The sequence below is a fragment of the Palaemon carinicauda genome, unplaced genomic scaffold (genome assembly GCF_036898095.1).
Source record: "Palaemon carinicauda isolate YSFRI2023 unplaced genomic scaffold, ASM3689809v2 scaffold299, whole genome shotgun sequence".
NCBI lineage: Eukaryota > Metazoa > Arthropoda > Malacostraca > Decapoda > Palaemonidae > Palaemon > Palaemon carinicauda.
The window spans coordinates 112646-137939 of NW_027170654.1; the positions used below are offsets into that span (position 1 = coordinate 112646).

At 41.8% G+C, this 25294-nt stretch overlaps 1 long non-coding RNA gene across 4 annotated transcripts in view; it reads left to right on the top strand.

Moving 5' to 3' along the window:
• Positions 1 to 25294, top strand: part of LOC137636435 (uncharacterized) — a 70591-nt gene continuing 45297 nt past the window's right edge. For 2 of the 4 annotated variants that reach the window (XR_011043098.1, XR_011043101.1), the window contains exons 1-2: positions 1 to 234; positions 19273 to 19378. This is a non-coding gene — a long non-coding RNA (uncharacterized lncRNA). Of the gene's footprint in view, positions 235 to 10825; positions 10962 to 10990; positions 11023 to 19272; positions 19379 to 25294 lie in introns of those variants that run through there. The other 2 variants (XR_011043100.1, XR_011043099.1) reach the window with 2 other exon arrangements.

The window sequence follows — 25294 nt, forward strand, 5'->3', positions numbered from 1 at the left end:
ATCGCTTTAGAAAATGCGCGAAGTTTTAGTTGATACGTGATACGGTGTTCTAATATTTTTAAAAAAATATTAGAACGTAAACTTTAGTCGCCACGCTGTACTCTTAGTGCTCTGCAAAATAAAATAATTAGTGAGAAATTAACGTGAAATAGTGTAAATTGTGAAAGTCAAACTGAGAGTGAAGTAACGAGTAATTCAAGCAATAACTCAAAGTCGGGACAAGATTGAAATAAGGTAAGATAATATCTTGTGTTCTCAGTCGAGACAACTCACGTGGTCGGCATACCTCATTTAAAAAATACACGAGAAAACAACAGCAAAGAAAAGTTAATTAAATAATATGGCCGATAGAGTAGGATGCAAAACCACGTCTACTAGGGGTAGAATAATCGGTTTCATTGTATATTAATACATCTCAATGTATCCTGGTATTCCAACTACTTTTTCTTATAGGAAAAATTACGCTCCCTTCGAAAATAACACTCGTTCCCGTCGCAAATGAATAGTTACAGAAATATATATACATCTATATCCGCCGATAATGGGGGACCCCCAGTGGGAACTCGGGGTTTTGGGTGGGGAAAACATACTGGGGAATCGATATATAACCGTAATTCAGTCCTTTTCTTCTCTATACATTTCTTTCTGGTATTTATTATAACCGTAGGAAAAGTCAAATCAGTATACCTGGATATATTTGGGAGGAGCCGTTTCAAAGGTTATTTCTTGTAGTAATACAGTAACCAGTGCTGCCAACGCCTGATGTAGATTAAATGTTAGAATTCCATACCTGATGTAGATCAAATGTTAGCGTTTCATGCTAACATTAGCACCCATTTGTTCGTTTGTTCGTTCGCCCCACCTTCCGTCCTTCGTTTCTCTCCATTATTACTCTTTTTATTACCGTATTATTTTCTCATTTTATATTCCCATTCAATATAATTTATCATACATTCCATTTTACCTTCCTATATTGGGTTTATGTGTTTTGTTAATTCCTTTCCCATTTGTACATACGTTCGTTTCATCAGTTTCCGATCTGCGCATATATCCCCCCGCCCCCTGCGCAGGAGTTTCCTCTCCCCCTTTTACTCTTTTTATTAGTGTTATTTTTTCATTTTTTATTCCCATTCAATATTATTCCATTTTACCTTCCTATATTGGTTTTATTTGTTGGGTTATTTCTTTATCCCTTCCCGGTTTCACATAAATTCTTACCCTGGGCTAGTTTTTTTATCCTGTTAATTCTCGGTATGATCTCCTCATTTTATATTCCCATTCACTATTATTTAACGTTCATTCCATTTTATCTTCCTATATTGTTTGTAATTATTTTTGTTGGTTAGTTCCTTTTCTCTCTGTCTTATAAAACTTTTCTTTCGTCTTGTTTCCGTATTTAGTTCATACATGTTTTCTCTTTTGTTCGTTGTTTTTCCCTTAACCAATCATCTCTCTAGGCCTATTGAGATATCTCCCTACCCCCCCCATTCCTTTATCTCTGTATGCGCTGGTTTCCGACCCATTGTTCCCCTGCCTTTCCCGTTTTAACCTTTGACCTAGTTACTCGTCCTTCGTTACTAGTGCGTTTTTTTTCCCGTATTTTGAGATGGAACATATAGAAACTTGTACCGGTTGCAGCATTCCGTATCTAAAAGCAGTTGCTCAATTCCATGGTGATTTTGGTGATAATTCAGGTTATGTTGATCATTTTCTTAAATCTCACAATGTTATCCCTCAAAGTTTAAACTGCCCCAAGTGTCATTCGCTTTTATCTTATAGGGCAGACATTCACGGGTTTTATTGCTCTACTGTAACCACCATCCGTAAAACTAAGAAGAAACGTCGTTGTGGGTATACTGTTTCGGCCTATAAAGGTACTTTTTTGGACCAAAGTCGGCTACCCCCATGGAAGATAATATTATGTGCGAACCAGTTTTTGCATAAACATTCGGACCATGAGACCCTCATGGATGGTATAGACATATCTTCAAAGACTAGTGTGGATTGGAGAAGTTTCTGTTCGGAGGTTACCGAATACTTCTTCGATAACCAAGAGGCGATTGGTGGTGATGGAGTTACTGTTGAAATAGACGAAACTCATTTTGGTAAATGTAAATACAACCGTGGTAGACCGTTAAGTGCCATATGGGTCTTTGGGGGTATTGAACGTGTGACCAAGAAATTTTTCATTATCCCTTTAGTTCCCCCCCTTTCTACTAAACGAGATGCTGCTACTCTAATTCCCCTCATCCAGAAGTATATTAAACGTGGTAGTATTATTATCAGTGATAAGTGGGCTGCATACAACTCTTTATCGGAAATTGGTTACGTTCATAAGTCGATTAATCATTCGGAGAATTTCGTTGACCCCCTAGACCCAACCATCCATACTCAAAATATAGAACGTCTCTGGAGAGAAGTGAAGGAGTGGGTTCAGAGGCCTGGAATCATACCTGGACATTTCAAGCAATATTTTTCCAGGTTCTTTTTCACCCACTACTATCCCCGTCATTCGTTGCTGCACCACTTTTTCATTACTGCCAGTCGCCTCTACCCTCCTTTACATCATCAGCCAATCGACCCCCCCTACCCTCAAGACCCCGATGACCCCCAACCATCCACATCCCAGTCATAGAAGTTAATCCGTCATCCTCTTCCTTCCGAGTCCACCAAGTTTCGACGTTTCCTTCATAAAAGTAAGTCATTCCTCAATAGTCATTATTCGTGTTTTGTGACCGGGGTACTTCTAGGCAAGGTTAGGTGGGTTTGTTAGGTTCTGTGGCCTTTCTGTACTTTTTATATATTTCGTACCAGTTATATGGAGAAATTATTGAATATATCTGAGGAGATATTTAGCAGTTCTATCTCTAGTAATGACATCGTGTCGTTGGTAGTTCTGTGTACCATTCGTCTCCGTTGGTAGTACTGTGTATCAAGGTAAGTCATTCCCTCATTCTTATTATATATGTTTTGTGACCGGGGTACTTCTAGGCAAGGTTAGGTGGGTTTGTTAGGTTCTGTGGCCTTTTGGTACTCTTTATTTATTGTGTAATATTTTTATGGTAGTATTATTTAGTTTACGTATGGAAAAATTTATTTCTACCTCTAGTAATGACATCGTGCCGTTGGTAACACTGTGTACCATTCGGCATCGTTGGTAGTCCTGTCAATCATTGGTAACGTTGCTTATGTTATCGTCCCTGTCATCTGTTGTTTATATATTTTAACTCAGTATATATGTCCACAGTGTTAATATTTATATGGTTCATTTGTATTGTATTTCATTGTGTGATTTCGTACAGGAAATATATGATTTCTTATAGTAGATATCGTGGTTTAACTGGTTTTCTCATTCATTTCATCCGTAATAACATCACAACCAATTCGTCAACTTATAACTAACCGAATTGGTTGATCTGTTTGTTTGCGATTGAAATGGATATCAAAACCTGTTAAATCTCGTTATTTGCTATAGGAAATCATATATTTCTTGTGCGTAGTCACTAGATGTAATAATATACAAAATTACCGAATAATCAAAGTTGTGGGAAAAATGAAAGAAGCTAGCCTAGATAAGTCGGACGTGTCTATGATTAGTCTAGGGGATAACAGCCAGGACTCACAAGAAAGTAGACTTATAGACATAGGAGATAGCAGGAATATTATAGAAGGAAAGTCGGGGGAAGACGTAGAGCTGGATACAATAGTCACGTCCACACAAAAAGAGAGTAGTGATTCAGACCAATGTGCCAGCTGTACTCTAGAGTTGGGCCCGGACGATGAAAGCGCAGAATGCGATAAATGCAAGGAGTGGTACTGCCTCCAGTGCATTAATTTAGCAACCACAACAAAAAGCCAAAAAAAAACTCTGATCAAAACTATCAAAATGACAGAAAAGATTGATGGGCTTTTCTGGTTTTGTGCAGGCTGCTCAGTAGAAACAAAACAATTCCTGATGGGAAAAGGTGGTGACGTAAAAGACAAAAACAAAAAAGGAGAAAATTTGGTAATTTTGTATATTATTACATCGTGTGACTACGCACAAGAAATATATGATTTCCTATAGCAAATAACGAGATTTAACCGATTTTGATGACCATTTCAATCGCAAACAAACAGATCAACCAATTCGGTTAGTAATAAGTTGACGAATTGGTTGATGTTATTACGGATGAAATGAATGAGAAAACCAGTTAAATCACGATATCTACTATAGGAAATCATATATTTCCTGTACGAAATCACACAATGAAATACAATACAAATGAACCATATAAATATTAACACTGTGGACATATATACTGAGTTAAAATATATAAACAACTGATGTCGGGGACGATAACATTAGCAACGTTACCAATGGTTGACAGAACTACCAACGATGACGAATGGTACACAGTGTTACCAACGGCACGATGTCTATACTAGAGGTAGAAATAAATTTTTCCATACGAAAACTAAATAATACTTCCATAAAAATATTACACAATAAATAAAGAGTACCAAAAGGCCACAGAACCTAACAAACCCACCTAACCTTGCCTAGAAGTACCCCGGTCACAAAACACATATAATAAGAATGGGGGAATGACTTACCTTGATACACAGTACTACCAACGGAGACGAATGGTACACAGAACTACCAACGACACGATGGCATTACTAGAGCTAGAACTGCTAAATATCTCCTCAGATATATTCAATAATTTCTCCATATAAGTGGTACGAAATATATAAAAAGTACAGAAAGGCCACAGAACCTAACAAACCCACCTAACCTTGCCTAGAAGTACCCCGGTCACAAAACACGAATAATGACTATTGAGGAATGACTTACTTTTATGAAGGAAACGTCGAAACTTGCTGGACTAGGAAGGAAGAGACAAAAGCGCACGACACTAGGGGCAGTTTAAACGTTGAGGAATAACATTGTGAGATTTAAGAAAATGGTCAACATAACCTGAATTATCACCAAAATCACATTGGAATTGAGCCACTGCTTTTAGATACGGAATGCTGCAACCGGTACAAGTTTCTATAATATGTTCCATCTCAAAATACGGGAAAAAAAAACGCACTAGTAACGAAGGACGAGTAACTAGGTCAAAGGTTAAAACGGGAAAGGCAGGGGAACAATGGGTCGGAAAACAGCGCATACAGAGATAAAGGAAGGGGGGGGGGGTAGGGAGATATCTGAATAGGACTAGAGTGATGATTGGTTAAGCCGTTAAGGGAAAAACAACGAACAAAAGAGAAAACATGAATGAACTAATTACGGAAACTAGACGAAAGAAAAGTTTTATAAGACACAGAGGAGAGAAAAGGAACTAACCAACAAAAATAATTACAAACAATATAGGAAGATAAAATGGAATGAACGTTAAATAATAGTGAATGGGAATATAAAATGAGATCATACCGAGAATTAACTGGATAAAAAAAACTAGTCCAGGGTAAGTATTTATGTGAAACCGGGAAGGGATAAAGAAATAACCCAACAAATAAAACCAATATAGGAAGGTAAAATGGAATGAATGATAAATAATATTGAATGGGAATAAAAAATGAGAAAATAACACTAATAAAAAGAGTAAAAGGGGGAGTGGAAACTCCTGCGCAGGGGGCGGGGGGATATATGCGCAGATCGGAAACTGATGAAACGAACGTACGAACAAATGGGAAAGGAAATAACAAAACAAACCCAATATAGGAAGGTAAAATGGAATGTATGATAAATTATATTGAATGGGAATATAAAATGAGAAAATAATACGGTAATAAAAAGAGTAATAATGGAGAGAAACGAAGGACGGAAGGTGGGGCGAACGAAGAAACGAACAAATGGGTGCTAATGTTAGCATGAAACGCTAACATTTGATCTACATCAGGTATGGAATACTAACATTTAATCTACATCAGGCGTTGGCAGCACTGGTTACTGTATTACTACAAGAAATAACCTTTGAAACGGCTCCTCCCAAATATATCCAGGTATACTGATTTGTCTTTTCCTACGGTTATAATAAATACCAGAAAGAAATGTATAGAGAAGAAAAGGACTGAATTACGGTTATATATCGATTCCCCAGTATGTTTTCCCCACCCAAAACCCCGAGTTCCCACTGGGGGTCCCCCATTATCGGCGGATATAGATGTATATATATTTCTGTAACTATTCATTTGCGACGGGAACGAGTGTTATTTTCGAAGGGAGCGTAATTTTTCCTATAAGAAAAAGTAGTTGGAATACCAGGATACATTGAGATGTAATAATATACAATGAAACCGAAAATTTAATGTCAGAGTCGCAAATGGGAAACCACATAAATTTGATGTCAAAATTGCTGGAAGATAACTGCTACAAAATCAGTTCACGAGATGCTGAAATAGAAATGCTTAAAAAAGAGTGTCGGAACTATAAAGATGAGCTAGAATTGTGCCTAGGTGAACTAGCTGACCATAAACGTACAATAGGGAACCAATGGTCCTACATTGAGGACTTGAAGATAATCAACAGAAATTTAATAACAGAGGGCAAAGTAGAGGAGTTGGCAAATGAAAGGGAAACTAGTTTAGAAAGAACAGAGACAACAGAGGGGGAAAATTCAAATTCAGGTGAAAATAATTCAGTGGTAAATAATGAAGAAAGCAAAGATGAAACAAGTAACGATGGAAAAGAGAAAGAACAGAATGAGATTCCCTCAGAAAAACGGAAAGAAAAGACCCCCAAAATATGCTACTACTTTAGAAAGGGAATCTGTAAAAAAGGACGATCATGCGACTTCCTCCACAGTCGTAGCCAGGAAGGTGAAGATAACCCACAGAGAAACGAGATGAGGAAGCATATTCAATGTAAGTTTTACAAAGAAGGCAGGTGTAGGTTAGGCAGGGAGTGCAAATATGGTCACTGGGAAAAGAAAATGGTCAACAAAATAAACTATGGGAAAGATGTATCGAAAATATGCAGAGATTATGTGAACGGTACCTGCAAAAGAGGCCATACATGCTCATTCAGGCACAACAATGTTAGATTCAATGAAACCAGATCAAAATTTAGAGGAAACGAGGAGCAGTATGAACATATAAAGGGGGGAAAAGTAAGGAATCAAGTAAGCAACGGTCCAAGTAAAAAAAGGATGGAAAACCAATTAAATTTTTTAAATTCAAGAATGGAGGAAATGGGGAGATTGATACGAGAAATAAGGTACGAAAAATCATACAACCCGAGCCAACACAACTTGACGTGGGCAGAAAGGGCAGTGGGAAACCCCAACACAGCCTTAGGAATGGACTACATGATACCACAGGGTGGTCAAGGAAGAACAGGTCGTTGCCTGTAAAAATGGAAGAGAAAAGAAGAAATAAAAAGAGAAGAGGAAAAAAGAAAGCAAAATTTTACAAAGCTTTCAAGCTCTATTACATTAACATAAGGGGCATAAAATCAAAAGTGGATTCGCTAGAGGAAATAATAGAAAAAGTTAAACCAACCGTTATTTGCATCACAGAAACACATCTGAAGGAGGAAGAAAATTTGAAGATAGCAGGTTATAGGGTCTTTAATAATAATAGAAAATCAAACGGAGGAGTGTTGATTGCAATAAAAAATGAATTGCAAAATGTAACGGTGGAAATAAAAAGCGAAAATCAGGGTCACGAGTCTCAATGGGTAAAAATTGATAATGGGAAGACTAAAGTCAGATTAGGAGTAATCTATGCCCCACAAGAAAATAAAACAAAGTCAAGCCATTTAGAAAATATGTACAAGTCTATTAAAGACGAAATAATGATAGCAAATAGCAGAGAAGAAAAAGTAATTGTAATGGGAGACTTCAACTGTAAAGTAGGAAGCATAATAAAAAACAATAGTAATGAGATTACAAAATCAGGCAAAATGTTAAGAGATTTAGCAGGAGTCCAACATGATAATTGCAAATAGCAACCCGAAATGCAGAGGGACTTGGACGAGAATTGAAAAAGAGAAGAAATCAGTGATAGATTATGCTCTAGTTAGAGAAGAAGACGAAGAAGGCATTAGGAGCATGGTAATTGACGAAGAGAAATTGATAACACCCTACAGAATATCAAAAGAAATGGTGTATTCTGATCACTGTGCCATCCTACAAAGATAAAAAGGAACTCATAAAGATTGCCAAAGAAAAAGCTAATATAAGAATAAAATATTCAAAATGGCAAAAAAAAGTGCAAGAAATATTAAGAAAATGTAGTGTAAAAGAGACAAACAGAAAAAACAAGAGGTCCAAGGAATTAAGGAAATTAATGAAACTTAAAAGAACCTTAAAAAAGAATTGTATTAATGTTGGAAAGGAAAACAATGGGGTCAAGAGAAGAATGAAAGTACAGGAGAGCCTTGTTGACCTATACATACAAGAAGAAAAACAAAAAGAGGAAGGTTTAAGAATAATCAAGCAAGTAGAAGAAATCAAAGCAAAAGGAGGTATGAACAGCACAGCCTTCTGGGAATTCAAGAAGAAAGTGGATGGAAAAAATGCCAGTAAATGTACAGCAATCAGAGGAAAGGATGGAGAAATAATAGAGGATATTGAAGAAATAAAGAAAGAATATGAGAAATTCTACAGTGATTTATTTAAGCTAGAAAATCCCCTAAGTGAAGAAGAGACCCTGGCAGAAGAAATCAACAACATGTTTGATAAATGGCTGTCAGGAAGTGACAGAGGGAGATCCAGCAAGGAAGAAAAAATAACATATCAAGAAGTAGAAGCCATCATAAAAAGCCTGAAAGACAAATACACAATGGACAGGCAAGGATTGAACAATGTTATGATTAAAATGATGGGAAATGAGATAATAGAAAGCCTGAAGCTGATACTCACAGAAATTGACGAAAGCATATGTATCCCTAAAGAGTGGGAAGAGATGTGGATACTTTCAATCCACAAAAAGGGAAATAAAATGGAACTAGAAAATAAAAGAGGCTTATTTATTACAAGCATAATTAGTAAAATATACGAGAAAATAAGGATGAAAAAATATAAGGACAGATTCAAAGAAGAGATGAGTCGATTCCAGTGTGGAGGCATTGAAGGAAGATCTACGGCCGATCATCTGCTTACACTAAATGCAGTAATAGACTATAACGCCTATTTGGGAGGGTCGACATACGTATGGTTCTGTGATGCGTATAAGTGCTTTGATAAGCTAGATCTAAAGGACTGCATAAAAGAAATGGGAAAAATGATAGGATGGAAAGAAGCATTGATAGTTAAAAAAATGAATGAAAAAGGTAGAGCAGCCATCAACTGCCCAGCAGGTACAACAGAAGATATAACGATTGAAGGAAATGTTAGACAAGGAACTATATATGGACCCAAGCTATGCAGTATAGCAACTGACAAAGTTAATAGCATTAGCAGAAAAAATATCACATTGATAAGAAATATTGAAATTGAATCACTTGTATATGTAGATGATATAATGTTTCCCTCAGGAAGGAAAGATGGTATCGAAAGTGCCATAAGTAACTGTCATAGCCTAGAGACCCTAAAGAAATTCACTATAAACACCAACCCCAAAAAATCGGGTGTATTAAGAATTAACAAAAGAAAGAAAGAGAAAGAGGTGGAGATTGAAACAAAAGTGAAGAACGGAAAAGTAAGTTTAGTTAAGGAATATAAGTATCTGGGTGAATGGTATACAGAGAAGGGAAACAAAGAATTGAGTATCAGTAAAAAAACCCAGAGGGTTGCATATATGACCCAAGAAATAAGAAAATATGGGGATACGAGAAAAGTTGGAAAGATGGCATTGGAAGTCAGAAAGAAAATATATGAAACAGTAGTTGTACCAACAATATTTGCCAACGTGGAGACCTGGAGTGTAATTAGGGACAAAGATATGAAAGATCTAGAAAACCTCCAATACAAGATAATAAGAAATATGTATGAACTACCTGCGAGTACTCCATATTGGGGCATACTTGCAGAAACAGGAATATGGCCGGTGTCCTGCAGAATAGAATATAAGAAGTTAATGCTCTTCCATAACATCATAAACTCCGAGGAAAAAAGACTAGTAAGAGAGATAATTGAGGATCAGTTGAAGAACCCGTATGGGAAGTGCTGGAGCAAGAGCGTAGAAGAAATCTGCAGTAAATATGGGATGGAAGTGGAAGAAATAAGAAGTTGGGGGAAAAGGACCCTGAAAAAAGAAATCAAGAAAAGAATTATAGAAAAAATAGAAGAAACTATTGAAGAAAAAAAGAAAATAATGAAAAAATTAAGATTTATTAAAGGAAATGGCCCTATGCCTTATATCAGAGAAATTTTTCTGGATAAGGCATCCCTTGTGATGAAAGCAAGATTAAATATGCTCAACTTAAAAGCAAATTTCAGGGGAAAATATGATGACAATTTGTGTGATTTATGCAAAGAGGAAGAAGACACCACTGAACATTTATTTTTATGCCCAAAGTTAGAACAGCTAAAGAATGTAGAAATAAGTTTAGGTACGCTGAAAAATCCTAGCAGGGATCTGGCTGCATTTATAGATAGGGCAATGAATATAAAAGAAGAGTTTAGGAAGCCCAAACTGATTACCACAACAGGTTGCCAAAACTGATGATAGCAAGGTCTTATCCTATCCAATTTCAAAGTATAAGGGAATAAAAGTAAAGATTGTGAACCTCATTATGATATTAATTTATTTAAGGCACAGATGATATAAACTTAATAATAAGAATAAGCTTAGAAGCTTTGCAACTATCTATAACGAGATAGAGTACCCGCAAACTTATTTTGCGGAGTGAGCAATAAGGAACCAGGAACCAGGAACCAGGTAGCTACTGCAGGTAGGTTTCTTATGAGCGATACGTTAAACGGCATAACCTGCGTGTTAGTCTATGCAGGTTAAGAATTATGAGATTAGCATAAATAGACAGGTCATACGGTAATGCAAAGGTATCTCAATTATTGGTAGCCTACCAGGTAAGACAGACTTAGAATGCACGAGATAGGCTAGATTGTACCATAACAAATTTACCCATAAGTATTTATAAAGTTTGAAGTTTTTATATTCTGATATGCAATTTTACTGTAATTGATTGTTAATTTCAAAGAAGGTTATTAAGATGGTATGTAATTCAAAGGATTTGGATAGTTTGTAGAATGGTGGACACACCCACCAACTAATCCTATGAGAGATTACTGAGGTTTCAATGGAGGTTACTTTAGGTTAGGTCATTGCTTTTTATATTAGGAAATACAATTAAATTGACTGTTTTTCAATGCCAAATCATCTTAGGTCTGTTCTTAGCATAATAATTAAATGGGGTTTTATTATAGTTATGGACAGGAGAAGCTTTTCTACTAAAAACAGGTGTTTCCTATAGAGAAATGTCTATTTTCGTTTCCTATAGAGAAATGTCTATTTACTTTGAAAATGAGGTAAAGTTTTACTGTATTGCAGGGTAGTATTTCGAACAGAAAATAAATGTTTTCCTGTAGCAAATAATGTGATTTAACCGGTTTTTATCTTCATTTCAACCGCAGACAGACAGAACAACCAGTTCGACTAACTTCAAGTAGCCGAACAGGTTGTTGTTGTTGTTGCGGTTGAAATGGAGGTAAAAACCGGTCAAATCACGTAATTTACTAGAGGAAAACATATTTTCTGTTAAAATGTTTAAATATAATGGCTCTTGTTTGCTTGCCAGAAAACAAAAACATCAAGCTCGTATGTACTGGCAAGGGGTAATGTTGAGCTGCGCATGCTAACATTAGCAACGCTAAATATAATGGTTCTTGTTCTGCTACTGGCTCGCTTCGCTCGCATGAAAATAAAACATCAAGCACGTATGTACTGGCAAGCGGTAATTTTGAGCTGCGCACTTTAAAAAATTAATAAAACTAACACATTAAAATTAAAGAAATTAACGACTTACTTTTATGACCGGAACGACAAAGCCTGTGGGTCACTGGGGTGTTGTGACTGTGACGTCTTAACTTCTGTATATCCACATCACCGTTTCTTCTTTGTCTTAGCTATCTAAGTTTCAATATTGCAGTAACAGGCGTGAATATCTTTCCTGTATGATAGACTCGAACGGCATTTGGGACACTGTAAACGTTTCTATAACTTCCATCGTAAAATCCGCAAAAAGACCTCACTTGAACTAACAAAGACCTGACTTGGACAAAGTTTCCCACGCAAAAGGGTCTGTTAGAAGGTGTATGGATAGACCACTTGAAGAGGTAAGGGAAGGGTGTTGGGAAATATTAACCCCCCTGTGCAAACTTTCCATACGTAAGGGTTCGTGATTGGTTAACGGAAAAACAACGAAGTCTAGAGAGTAAACATGAATGAACTAGAATGGGAAACTTGTCCAGAGCAAGTATTTATGTGAAATTTTGGCGTGACAAGGTAATAACAAAATGTATAAAAGTAATATAGCAAGATATAATGGAGTGTATGATAAATAATATTTGATGGGAATATAAAATGAGGTGATTCTGTTTTTGTTTGCCTTGTTAATATGTTTTGTAAGTTGCAACATCATGTGATTTAATCATCTTTATACAGTACAGTAACTTGAAAAGTATGAGTTAACTATAAGTGTTATTAGAACAGTTCAAAGCACTTAGGAGATACTTCTTTTGTTCCTACATGAATACAAATCCGTTCTTTAATTGGAGTATCAATTCAGTAAATCTGAGAATGCCGTTATAAATTTAAATTTGATAGGGGTAATTATAATTACAAGTCAGCTTGACACTCACTTTTCACATCGGCCACAAACAGTGCTGGGGGTGTATGTATGATAGCGGCCACCTGTATGTATGATGGCTGCTGACTAAGAATACGGCAGTGTAAGGAGGTGGGGCGCTGGGGGCCGTCAGCCCCCTGTTAGGTAAGTAGGTAAAGACACGGCTTGTAGTTGAAGTTAGTTGGTGTCCATATTTTATGCTCGCTGGAGGAACTGGTTGCTGATATTCAAAGGCTCCCTGTGCTATATGCATAATGTTGCTGCCTCAAATTTGGCCTGGTTTGATTATTTGCTTTCTCTCAAGAATAAATGCTTAAGTCGGTAGACAGGCTGTTATGTTCAGGTAAATCTGGAAAAATTAAAAGTACAAAAATATGCACTTGTTCTGGGTAAATCTGCAAATGTGGGACAGGATTATTGTGTAAATCTGTCATTAATTTAATGCTTCTTGTGCCTTTTGTCTCTCGTGGATCTTGACTGACCACAGTCATCCCCTCGCTGTGTGTGGTTGCACAATAACAACCTGAACCTAAAGAAGTTGGTTTTCTTTGGGCATCACTGCTGCTTAATTGCTGTGGTTTTTCACCGCTGCTAGGCCTTCTGAAGCTGCCCCTTTGGTGTATCTCTGACTCCTGCAGGCCTCGACCTCAAACAAGGCTGGCAAAAAGAAGTGTGTTCACTATTACACCTCTTCAAGGTCTTTCTCCTTCTCTGCCTCGTCTTCATTACATTGTTTAGACACTGCTACTTCTGGTCGATAAGACATTCATGCATTTGGTGACTTTATTTGAGGTACATGCAACGAATGTTTGAAGCTGAAAAAATAAATGTATGTAATTACACACCTGTAATGGCTATAAAATAAAATGGGCTACTATACCTGTGATAGGCCATCTTGCTACATACATATAGATACACATAAATATGACCTTCCAGTGGTATGCATGGATTTGGGATATGTGCTGTCATATATACTAATCTATGTATGTACATTGTGATGCATGGTTATATTTACTGCCAGACCTGCATAAAATTACTCATTGCGAGAACTGTAAAATGTGCCCCTGATTAGCCTATCCAAATGTGTGACTCTCATCTGGTTGCTATGTAGCCTGCAATTTACATATAACATAATGCCCCCTCTGGGCTCATAATAATGATGCACCTTCTTATGCTATTACTTACACATAGATCAAGACAATAGTCCTAAGATCACTGTATAACAGTTCCGGTAGCTGTGGCTTCCGTTGTGAATCTGTTTATTTCCCTGTTTACCTTTTGCACCCCTAGGTGGCGCGCATGCCGCTTGCCTGCCAGATTTGACCTGTCATAACTCATTATTCCACAACTTCTAAGAAGAAGATATCATTGAAGAAGCCAGGAAAAGAGATTTACAAAGGGCTCGCAGAAGACTCCGACTGCTCACACCTGAGAGGGATTGTACGGTACCAAGAACCAAACCAGACTAGGAAAGTGTCTCGGCACACAGTATAGGATTTTACTCTTGCTTTACCAGTGCTGGATCTCCTTTCGGACTGAGCGTGCACACTGTAGGTAGAGATGAAGGGATCAGTCTTTCTACCCTTCTTTATCTGTGACAACTGATCTCTCTTTCCTCATGCAAGAGAGAGAAAGAAGTGTTGGGATCATCATCTCCTCCAACGCCTATTGACGTAAAGGGCCTCGGTTAGATTTCGCCAGTGATCTTTATCTTGAACTTTTAATTCAGTACTTCTCCATTCATCATCTTCTACTAAGCACTTCATAGTCCTCAGCCATGTAGGCAGGACCATAAGCCTTGACTTGCATACCGTGACACCTTATCAGTTTGGATTACTTCTTGATACCAAGAAGTAATCTAAATTGATAAGGTGTCATGGTGAGCAAGTCAGGGGCTTGCGGTTCTGCTATTAATGCTTGGTCTTGTACTAGCCTGAACATCCTCGCACTGCTTATCAGGATGAGGGGAACTGCACTTCTAGACATTTTCCTGGACACTTGAGGAACACTGCTGTCTCACTCCCTAAAGAAACGTCAGTTTTGAAGGGCAGGAAGATGACTTGTAGTAAGGTTTCATTGCTTCTGTTTGAGAGAGGATTCTAGGTGAGAGGAACCAGTGATTGGTCATACTTTCTCTTATGTAATCACTTTCAGGAATACGATCCTTTGTCTCCTTGCAGGTCCGGGAAACAGTTTCCATGCATCCACGCTACCAGGAACACAAGCATGGGTCTCCTTGTGGCTCATAGGGCCTTGGAAGATGTTCCCATGTGTACACTCGATCAGGAACTATGAGTTGCCTCCTCGCTCGTAAGAGTGGCGATATTTTACTTTTCTTGAGTACAAGGGGTCCGAACTAGATGTTGAATCAGTTTTACGCTTGATTAAATGACAAGATTTTCTCTCGTGTGGTCATGTTCAGGAATACGATTATCAGTTGGGATCGGTCTCCTCTTGATTCTAAGATCAGGGGAAATGTTCCCACATGCATGATAAGGAACATGATCACAAATCAGCTGTTCTTTCTCCTCATCCATGCACGATTGGGAACATGAACACATGACCTCCATAGACTGCTATTAGCACTCGTACAATCCTCAAAATGTTCAATTCCATATTCATAATTGCGGACAAGGTTCATCATCACCTGGTGACTGATTTCACGCAACCTGCCTGCACGCTGCCCGATATTGATCTCACTAGTACTATGCTCCTCTAGTTTTGAAGGGTACTTTCAGTTTCCATTCCATCCATCTTCCAGGGAGCTCGTCGAATTCAGCCTAGACTGCAAGTATTCCTGCTTATGATGCAGTGTGGCTATCCCGCCGTGGCATAGCAGGTTTTTTTCCCCAGAGAACTCTCCCTGCTTTCCTCATGGCTGCTCAGGTGCAGGCTTCCGCCTCCTCTGCTTTTTGGAGGGCTGGTCAACTCCGGTAGGCTCGGGTTCGACCTTCTTCAGCGCCGGGACAAGCTTCCGGATGCTTACCATGAGTGTGGGTTCATGGTATTTTGCTTGGAGCCTTCTCTTCTTCTGCCTCAACATCTGGAGTATCTGGCCATGATATTGAGTCAACGGCCTTACCACGTTGGAAACCCCGCTTCTCGTCCGTCCAGCGAGGTTAAGCAACGTCGGTTCTGGTCGATACTTGGATGGGTGACCACCTGGGGACGCCAGATTCTGTTGCTACATCCTCTGAGCCTTCCTTTCAGTTGACTGTGGCAAGACTGAGGAGAGTCGCAGTACCTGTTCTCAGTCAAGCAGAGCTTTCAGCCCTACCTTGGAACGTTTCCTAGTTCTCCTTTCCTCATTGACCCGTCTATAGTCCGAACGGTCGCCTCAGGATAAGTTCCATGTGGGGCGGTCCAAGTTCCGGTGGTTTCAGGCAACGTTTAACCGGACTTCCTGGCCCCTATGGGACCAGCGGAACTATTAGACCTGCAATGGGTGTTGACCTATGGAGCCTCTTGATGGTAGTGGATATTCTCGTCCTTTCCCCACATTCTTGATGCTGTTCTCGGACTCGTCAAAGGAAAGGGGGGGGGGCATGTTCCGGTCCAGGCCTATGGCCAAGACCTGAAGGATACCTCTCCATCATTCAGGCAGGCTTAGGGGCCGTAGTCTGGCCCCTCTACAGATCCTACAGCTCCTGCCGAGTCGCCTTGTGCGCGTCGACTTCATGATTCTGGCGTGTTCTAACCAGCAGGGGACGCATTTTCACACCTTCACATCTTGCAGTAGAGATACCGGGATGATTGAGATTCTCTCAATACCAACATCGGCTCTCTCATTCCAGGCAGGGGAATGTTCTCTCTGACTATCCGAGCAGAGCCTCGTAGAGAGAGTGTACCTGGGGGTCTTTGACCTTGAGTAACCAGCAAGTCCTGGTCTGGGGGACCTGATCGCGACAGCTTGGAACCTCAAGCTTCCGCTGTTCTTCCCCCCAGTCTCAGACCCCGAGACTCTGGCAAGATACATTCCGGTGATGGTGGGACAACTTCGACGCCTGCGTCTTCCCTCCTTTTTGTCTGTGGACAATGGGTCTCAACAAGACCAGGTTGTCTGTCAACCTTTCAATGGGAGAGCTCCACTGGGACTATGCGCAGAACGGTTTTGGACCCTCTGCTTCCCCTGACGGAACTCCCGGGAGAGCTTCTCCCACGGCGCAGACTACTCAAACAACCACACTGCGACATCTCTCCTGAACCGGGGCGTCGCTTCGGCTTCATGCCTGGAGACACTACGCCTCCTCCTCAAGAAGAGACAACCCGCTACAGTTGCGATACGGAGGTCGCGTCATCTGTGATAGTCTCCGCAGGGGTCTTCCAGGCAAAGTGAAGAGTCTTCGGTGGTTGGTGCCGTGGGAGATATACCTCTTCCCTTGAGGCCTCTTCTCCAGCAATAATGGTCTTATTGCCTTTCGGCGGGAGGAAACTCCTTTCCGCTCTCGGCAATGAAGCCTGTCGCTCAGCCTTTCCCTGACCTTCAGGCTTAAAGGAATAACTTTTTCCTGCCCACTGGATCTTTCCTTGCTCATGCGAAGCTACGATCGTCCCTGAACTAGTCGGAGGAAGACCTCCAACTTGGAGCATGGCTCAGACTTTTAGTCCTTTAAGAGATCTTCTCAAGACCCTTAACGACAGGCCTCGGATTGTATTCCGCCTTGGGTCTCCTGCTCACTCTGGCCACGGCCAGTGTGTAAGCAATCTTCTTGGTCTCGTACGACTCCCCCTTTCTAAGGAAGAGGGGGAGACAACATTCAGGTTCGCTCCTGAGTTGTTGGCTAGACTCAGAATCTGAGGGTCCCGGCCCTTCGGTCCAATTCCTTCAAGATTTCGAGTCTCCATTCTGTGTCTGATGTCCCAAGACCTTCTCTTTCTTGCCAGTAAAGGAATCGAGAGGTTAGCTTTGGGAATAGCTGCAGTTTGTCCTCAGTTGCAGCCGATTTGGGAGCACAAGGAGGACACGGGGGAGAGTCACCAGTATACCTCTTCAGCCCGGACTCAAGGACATTCATCTCGACCTGTCTCCAGACCCTCCCCCGTCACGTCGCCCTACAGCACGATGTTGGATACATCGCAAGATCCCTCGCCTTCGAGTAATACTACTCTGTGACGCAAGTGCTACAAGCTGGAGTCTGGAAGCGTCTAATGACCTTCGCAGCCCGCTTCCTGCAGGGCGTGACCCACAGGAGTCTCGATACGTTTTCTATCGCTTTGTGGTGGCTACACAACAGCTGGTCTAACCTCAGGCTTGAGGGCATTGTTATCAGGTTTTAGTATGCATGAACGAAAGAAGTATGTCTGGCCCTTATTTCTTTCTTCATCATCCCCTCTACGGGGAGGCGGCATCCTGGTCTCTGCATAGCTGACCTCGAACCTCTGCAGGTAAACCATGCTTCCTTGTGTTCCGAGTATTGAGTCAATACTGTCGCGTCCCCCATACCCTGACGAGGTGGTATTGGGAACGTCCTAACCCAGAGTTCCTTCTGGAACTCCAGGTCAACTGCCTAGGACGGGTCACACTTCTTCCTTCACACACAAGCTTATATAGGCCACACGGTTCCTTGCGGAGCAAGGAACTTGTGAGGTGCAGGGACTCCTTTTCTCGAGTGCGACTCACTCGTATTCTGAGTCCCCGGGTAAAGCCAAAGCCAGTATGGCTGGGGACTTTCCATCCTACCTAAGGGGTAAGTCACCCAATGTAAATAGCGTGGTTTGTATTTCGGTTACGGAACAAATGACAAATTCGAAGATAATTTGTATTTTTCCTAACCATACAAACCATAGCTATTTACACATATTTGCCCGCCAGCCCTGTCCCCCAAGACAAGTCCTACCTCTAAGTGAAAGTGAGCATTCATCTGTATGTGAGGGGGGGGGAGGGGTAGCTAGCTACCACTCCCCTACCCCCCCGCTAACTAGCGCGGGGGTAATACACCCTCGTTGAATTCTAATGGCTCGCCATTTCAGCTGCGCTAAAAGGTAAACCCAATGTAAATAGCTAAGGTTTGTATGGTTAGGAAAAATACAAATTATCTTCGAATTTGTCATATTATTAGTAATTTGTATTTTTCCTAACATACTTACCGAGAAACACTTTCGAGTTATGACCCCCCCATCCTTCCCCCTTGTGCCTCACTGAGCTTTAGTATTGTTCCTTACATAAAACTTACTGAAGCCTACAACCTGGGAAACATGCGGCTTGGCTCAGTATCGCCCTCAGGGCACGTTCTCCTCCGCTAGGCCTATCATTATAGAAAATGGGAGTAGGGTAAACTACGCAAAACACTGGTCATTTGAGAGGAGGTTCCAGGTAACTCCTATGAAAGTGTTTCTCGGTAAGTATGTTTGGAAAAATACAAATTACTAATAATTTGTGATATTTTGTAAAATTTTGCTCAAGGTCTTTTGATGCTTATTGAAAAGTAAAAGGATTTTTATTACCCTATTGAGAAGTATTATTCTTATACAGTATTCCTTTTTGGGAAGTCAAACAATTGAATTTTTCTCCTGATACTTTTGTTTCATTTCAGGCGGATCAACTTTGCACACAAATTGATCGAGATCGAGATGAAGCACATCTTGTCGTCCATTGGCAATGACTTAAGTCAGTTCGTCATGCACTTGCAGTATATAAAGGTAAGTCATTGGACTAACTAGAATTATTTTACTTTGATAAAAAGTTTTTAATCGATGATATATTGTACAGTGTGATGCCGTAAAACCTTTTTGTTCCGTAACTAAAATACAAACCACGCTATTTAATATGGGTATTTTCAATATTAAACTTACCCGATAATCATGTAGCTGTCAACTCTGTTGCCCGACAGAATTCTATGGAGGGATACGCCAGCTATCACAATACTAGAAGGGGGTGTTCTTACCAGCGCCACCTGTGGCCAGGTACTCAAGTACTTCTTGTTGACACCTCCTCAATTATTCCTCTGTCGTGCTTCTGACAAGACGTTCTGGGATACGCTTATGTTCTTGGAGTATTTTCACGACTTTGGTGAAGTATTTCTCTTTGATTTCGGCTGTCGCTTTACTGGAAACTTCTATTTTAGCTTAGTTAGCTTTTGGAATTAATTTGATTATTTTTGGTGACGAAGAGAGTATGAACTCTCGTTCACCTTTCAATGGCCGACCCTTCCCTTAGACGGAAGTGTTGGTGTCTAAGAGAGTATAGACTCTCTTTCTTAATTTTGCTTAACAAAAGTTATAGATTTATTTTATATCTCTCCGCCTCTTCGATTAACTTCCTTTTATTATAAACTTATTAAAATTAATTTTTATATTTGTTTATATTCGACCTTCCTAATAGTAGGCGGTCTTTTCTTGGTACCGAAGTTAATTATCGTGAGCCCGTCATTTCGGTTTTACCTGTTAACATATTATGCTATTTTAAGGTCTTTGAAAGAATTTCTTTGATAGTCTCGTACTTTTTCAAAGTTGAACTAACGTTTTGTTTGTCTCGGCAGTTGTTGACGTTCAGAACGTTTCAACTTGCACTCTATCGTTACGATAGAGAAAGAATGTTCACGGTTTCACATTGCAGTAAAGAGTAACCGTTTCTAGCTTTTTGTTCATTCTTTCTTAACTTAATGGTTTTGATCCTAATAAGGAACTTTTCTTTTTGGGAAATATTTCAGTTTTTTCCTTTAACAATAATATGTTTTAACGATATATATGATTGGGCTCTTCTCTCAGGTTCTAAGTCAAGAGAGAGAGAGAGAGAGAGAGAGATAGAGACGGAGGGAGAAAGAGGATAAACGTTTCCCTCAAGCCTGCCAGGCGTACGAGTAACGTCGTTATCGTTTTGCTCTTATCCCTAGTCTCTTTAGGGGAAGAAACTAAACGTTTCTAGAGTGATCTAGTGTTTAGTCTCTTTCCAGCCACTGAATTTTCTTTCATTAGATTTTTCTGTTACATTGTAATTCTGTTTTCGCAATTACTAACTTTTGAGAAGGATAGAATTGCGTGTTTCAGGTACAAACCACTTAAAGTTTCGAGTTCAGTGAAATAAGTGCAAACAGAAATCAAAGTGATAAGTGATTAGCGCAAAGTATGTCAGTGTTATGCGTGAGGGTACTTTTGTGCGCGCCAGTCGTCCTCCCAGTCCGGGACCTCTTGCAAGCTCCCAAGCCCAGGGGAGAAGCAATGTCGAAGGGCATAAGGGTTCGGCAGGCCTTGATCGGCGCACAGAAGTATCCTCGGTGGTTGTGGGCGTGTCTTACCGAGACCGTCACTCCCACCCGCAGACGATTGAGCCCTTATTTTGCTCGTCTGCAGAAGAGATTTAGAGGAGAAAATAAAGGCAGAGTACGCTGGTCTCAGGTCTCAAGACCTCTTAAACGTAAAGTCCAGACCTATGCCAGACGTACGAAGTAAAGTTCAACAACCCGGATGCAGTCATTGGGTTAGCTCTGTCTCTCCTCAGTCATCAGTTTGTCGGGCTGAGAGTGCGCCTACACTCCCCCCCCCCCTATGCTCGCTCCGCCTGATCGCAGTACCACCTGCCAGGCGTACGATGTTGTGGACTCTACTACAGTCCATGCAAGCACAGCTTTCGGACCTGATGCGTGAGTGTCGTGCTGAGAGTGTTGCACCTCCTCCTCCTCCTGCACCGGTGGTGCACCAACCGCCTGCACCCGTTCAGCCTGTGCTGCACCCGCCTGCACCGGTGGTGCACCAACCGGCTGCACCCGTTCAGCCTGTGCTGCACCCGCCTGCACTCGCTGCACCCAGTCGCAACACCATCTGCCAGGCGTACGATGTTGTAGACTCTACTACAGTCCATGCAAGCACAGCTTTCGGACCTGTTGTGTGAGTGTCGGGCTGAGAGTGTTGCACCTCCCCTGCACCCGTTCAGCCTGTGCTCAACCCGCCTGCACTCGCTGCACCCAGTCGCAGCACCATCTGCCAGGCGTACGATGTTGTAGACTCTACTACAGTCCATGCAAGCACAGCTTTCGGACCTGTTGTGTGAGTGTCGGGCTGAGAGTGTTGCACCTCCCCTGCACCCTTTCAGCCTGTGCTCAACCCGCCTGCACTCGCTGCACCCAGTCGCAGCACCATCTGCCAGGCGTACGATGTTGAACCTCTTTCTGTGTTCGCTGTTCCCAGTGTTGTTCAGCCTCAGCCTTCTTTAAGGCAACCTTCGGTTTGGGATCAGGAGGATTACCCCACTCTTCCTCCTCCTCCCCTGGCTGCTCCACCGGTGGTGCAACTCTCGGTGGAGGTACAACCTCTTCCACCTGTGAGTCAGTCTCCTCAGCTGCTGCACCGAGCTCAACCCGTGCACCCTGATCCTGCGCCTCAGACACCTCTGCTTGCGGGAACTTTACCTTGTTCTGCGCAACCTCGGTCTCTTCACGCTCCACTCATACCACAGGAACAGGAACTTTCTGCACCTTCCACTGTTGTTGTTCCAGCTCGTTCTGACTCTGCTGTTCAGCATACCTTACCTCCATTTTCTAACCATGGCAAAAATATGAATCATGAGTTATGAATGTAAGGTAAACATTATGTTGATTTTTAAACCCCATGCAAGCATGCATAAAGCACTCTAGCACTGGTCATGGAATTTCTGAGAAATGTTAAACGCCATGCACACGCTCTGCTTTCCTTACAGCAGGCTCTGCTTACAGCAGGCTCTGCTTACTACATGCTCAGCATTCAGCATGCTCTGCATTCAGCATGCTCTGCATACAACATGCTCTGCATACAGCATGCTCTGCTTTCAGCATGCTATGCATACAACATGCTCTACATACAGCATGCTCTGCATACAGCATACTCTGCATTCATCATGCTCTGCATACCTTACCGCATGCTTCTCAACATATCTTGGGTTGTTGCCAACTCACTAGACTGTCAAGCAGTTTCATAACGTTGCCTTCTAGTCTGCTGCTTTTGCACCAGTGAACCCTCACTCAGAGAACTTAGCTTTTCTAGGATAAGGTCCCTGTAGATGAGAAAGTTCTTTTCTCCCTCCTTCTGATATTCCCTTGAGGACTCTGTCATTTGGAGGGAGCCTTTAGCTGCATAACCTCTTATGGACTTTTATTTAAGCATAACATGCTTACAGGGAAGGTAATGGTTCCACTTCAGCCGCTAATCCCGTCTGTTACCACACCTGCTCCCATAGACCTTGAGCTGTGTTGCATGACATGCAGTCCAAGCTTAGTCCTTGTTAGAGGATTTTTGTTTACGGAGTCAATGTGTCACGGGGAAGACGTTCAACAACCAACAGAAGGGACTTGTTGTGACGCAGTGCGGCAACCTCAGCAACCCGTTAAGGAGTTGTCTGTACGACCCAGATAGTCTAGACAGATTCGGGTTGTCACTGTACTTCCTCGCTTGCCCATGATTGTCAGTTTACAGACTGTGCAGCAGTATCATGATCTTGTGTCCGGCTCCGTCAGACGACTGGCTTTTAAGAGCTCCCACAAGTCGTCGCTGTCTGGAGATTTTCAAATGGACTATGGATCTGACCAAGGAACTGGGCCTCCTGGTCAATTTTGAGGAGTCTCAGCTCGTTCCATCCCAGACCATTGTTTCCTTGGGTATGGATCTTCAGAGTCGAGCTTTTTGGACTTGTCCGTCGGCCCCAAGGATCTTCCAAGCCCTAGAATGCATCCAGAGCATGCTGAGAAGGAACCGATGCTTAGTCAGGCAGGGGATGAGTCTAACAGGGACACTTTCATCGCTGGCCCTGTTCATCGAGTTAGGGAGACTCCACCTCCGCCCCCTTCAGTATCATCTAGCTGCTCACTGGATAAAGGACATGACGCTAGAGACGGGCTCAGTTCCTGTTTCCGAAGAGATGAGGTCTACTCTAACGTGGTGGAAGAACAGCATTCTTCTCAAGGAAGGTCTACCTTTGGCTGTTCAGACCCCCGACCACCGTCTCTTCTCGGACGCATCGGACACGGGCTGGGGTGCGACACTGGACGGACAGGAATGCTCGGGAACATGGAATCAGGAGCAAAGGACACTTCACATCTATTGCAAGGAGTTGTTGGCAGTTCATCTGGCCTTGATAAACTTCAAGTCCCTCCAGCTTACAAGGTGGTGGAGGTGAACTCCGACTACACCACAGCCTTGGCTTACATCTCCAAGCAGAGAGGGACTCATTCGAGGAAGTTGTTCAAGATCGCAAGGGACCTCCTCATTTGGTCAAAGATCGAAAGCTCACGCTGGTAACGAGGCTCATTCAGGGCGATATGAATGTCATGGCAGATCGCCTCAGCCGTAAGGGTCAGGTCTTCCCCACAGAGTGGACCCTTCACAAGAATGTTTGCAGCAGACTTTGGGCCCTGTGGGGTCTGCCAACCATAGTTCTATTCGCTACCTCGATGACCAAGAAGCTCCTCTTGTATTGTTCTCCGATTCCAGACCCAACAGCAGTTCGCGTGGATGCCTTTCTGCTGGATTGGTCCCATCTCAACCTGTATGCATTCCCGCCGTTCAAGATTGTCAACAGGGTACTTCAGAAGTTCGCCTCTCACAAAGGGACACGGTTGACGTTGGTTGCTCCCCTCTGACCCGCGAGAGAAGGGTTCACCGAGGTACTGCAATGGCTGGTCGACGTTTCCCAGGACTCTTCCTCCTAGAGTGGACCTTCTGCGTCAACCTCACGTAAAGAAGGTACACCCAAACCTCCACGCTCTTCGTCTGACTGCCTTCAGACTATCGAAAGTCTCTCAAGAACTAGAGGCTTTTCGAAGGAGGCAGCCAGAACGATTGCCAGAGCAAGGACGACATCCACTCTCAGAGTCTATCAGTCTTAATGGGAAGTCTTCCGAAGCTGGTGCAAGGCCAATGCAGTTTTCCTCAACCAGTACCACTGTAACCCAGATTGCTGACTTCCTGTTACATCTAAGGAACGTAAAATCCCTATCAGCTCCTACGATCAAGGGTTACAGAAGTATGTTGGCAGCGGTTTTCCGCCACAGAGGCTTGGATCTTTCCTCCAACAAAGATCTACAGGACCTCCTTAGGTCTTTTGAGACCTCAAAGGAACGTCGGTTGTCCACTCCAGGCTGGAATCTAGACGTGGTCCTAAGGTTCCTAATGTCATCAGGATTTGAACCGTTCCAATCAGCCTCTTTTAAGGACCTCACATTAGAAACTCTTTTCCTCGTGTGCTTAGCAACAGGTAAAAGAGTAAGTGAGATCCACGCCTTCAGCAGGAACATAGGTTTCACATCTGAAACGGCTACATGTTCCTTGCGGCTCGGTTTTTTTTTTTTTTGGCTAAAACGAGCTTCCTTCCCGTCCTTGCCCTAAGTCGTTCGAGATCCCAAGCCTGTCCAACATGGTGGGGAACGAACTAGAGAGAGTACTTTGCCCTGTTAGAGCTCTTAAGTACTATTTAAGAAGGTCAAAACCATTACGAGGACAATCAGAAGCCTTATGGTGTGCTATCAAGAAACCTTCTCTACCAATGTCTAAGAACTCAGTTTCTTACTACATCAGGCTTCTGATTAGAGAAGCAAATTCTCATCTGAAGGAAGAAGACCTTGCTTTGCTGAAGGTAAGGACACATGAAGT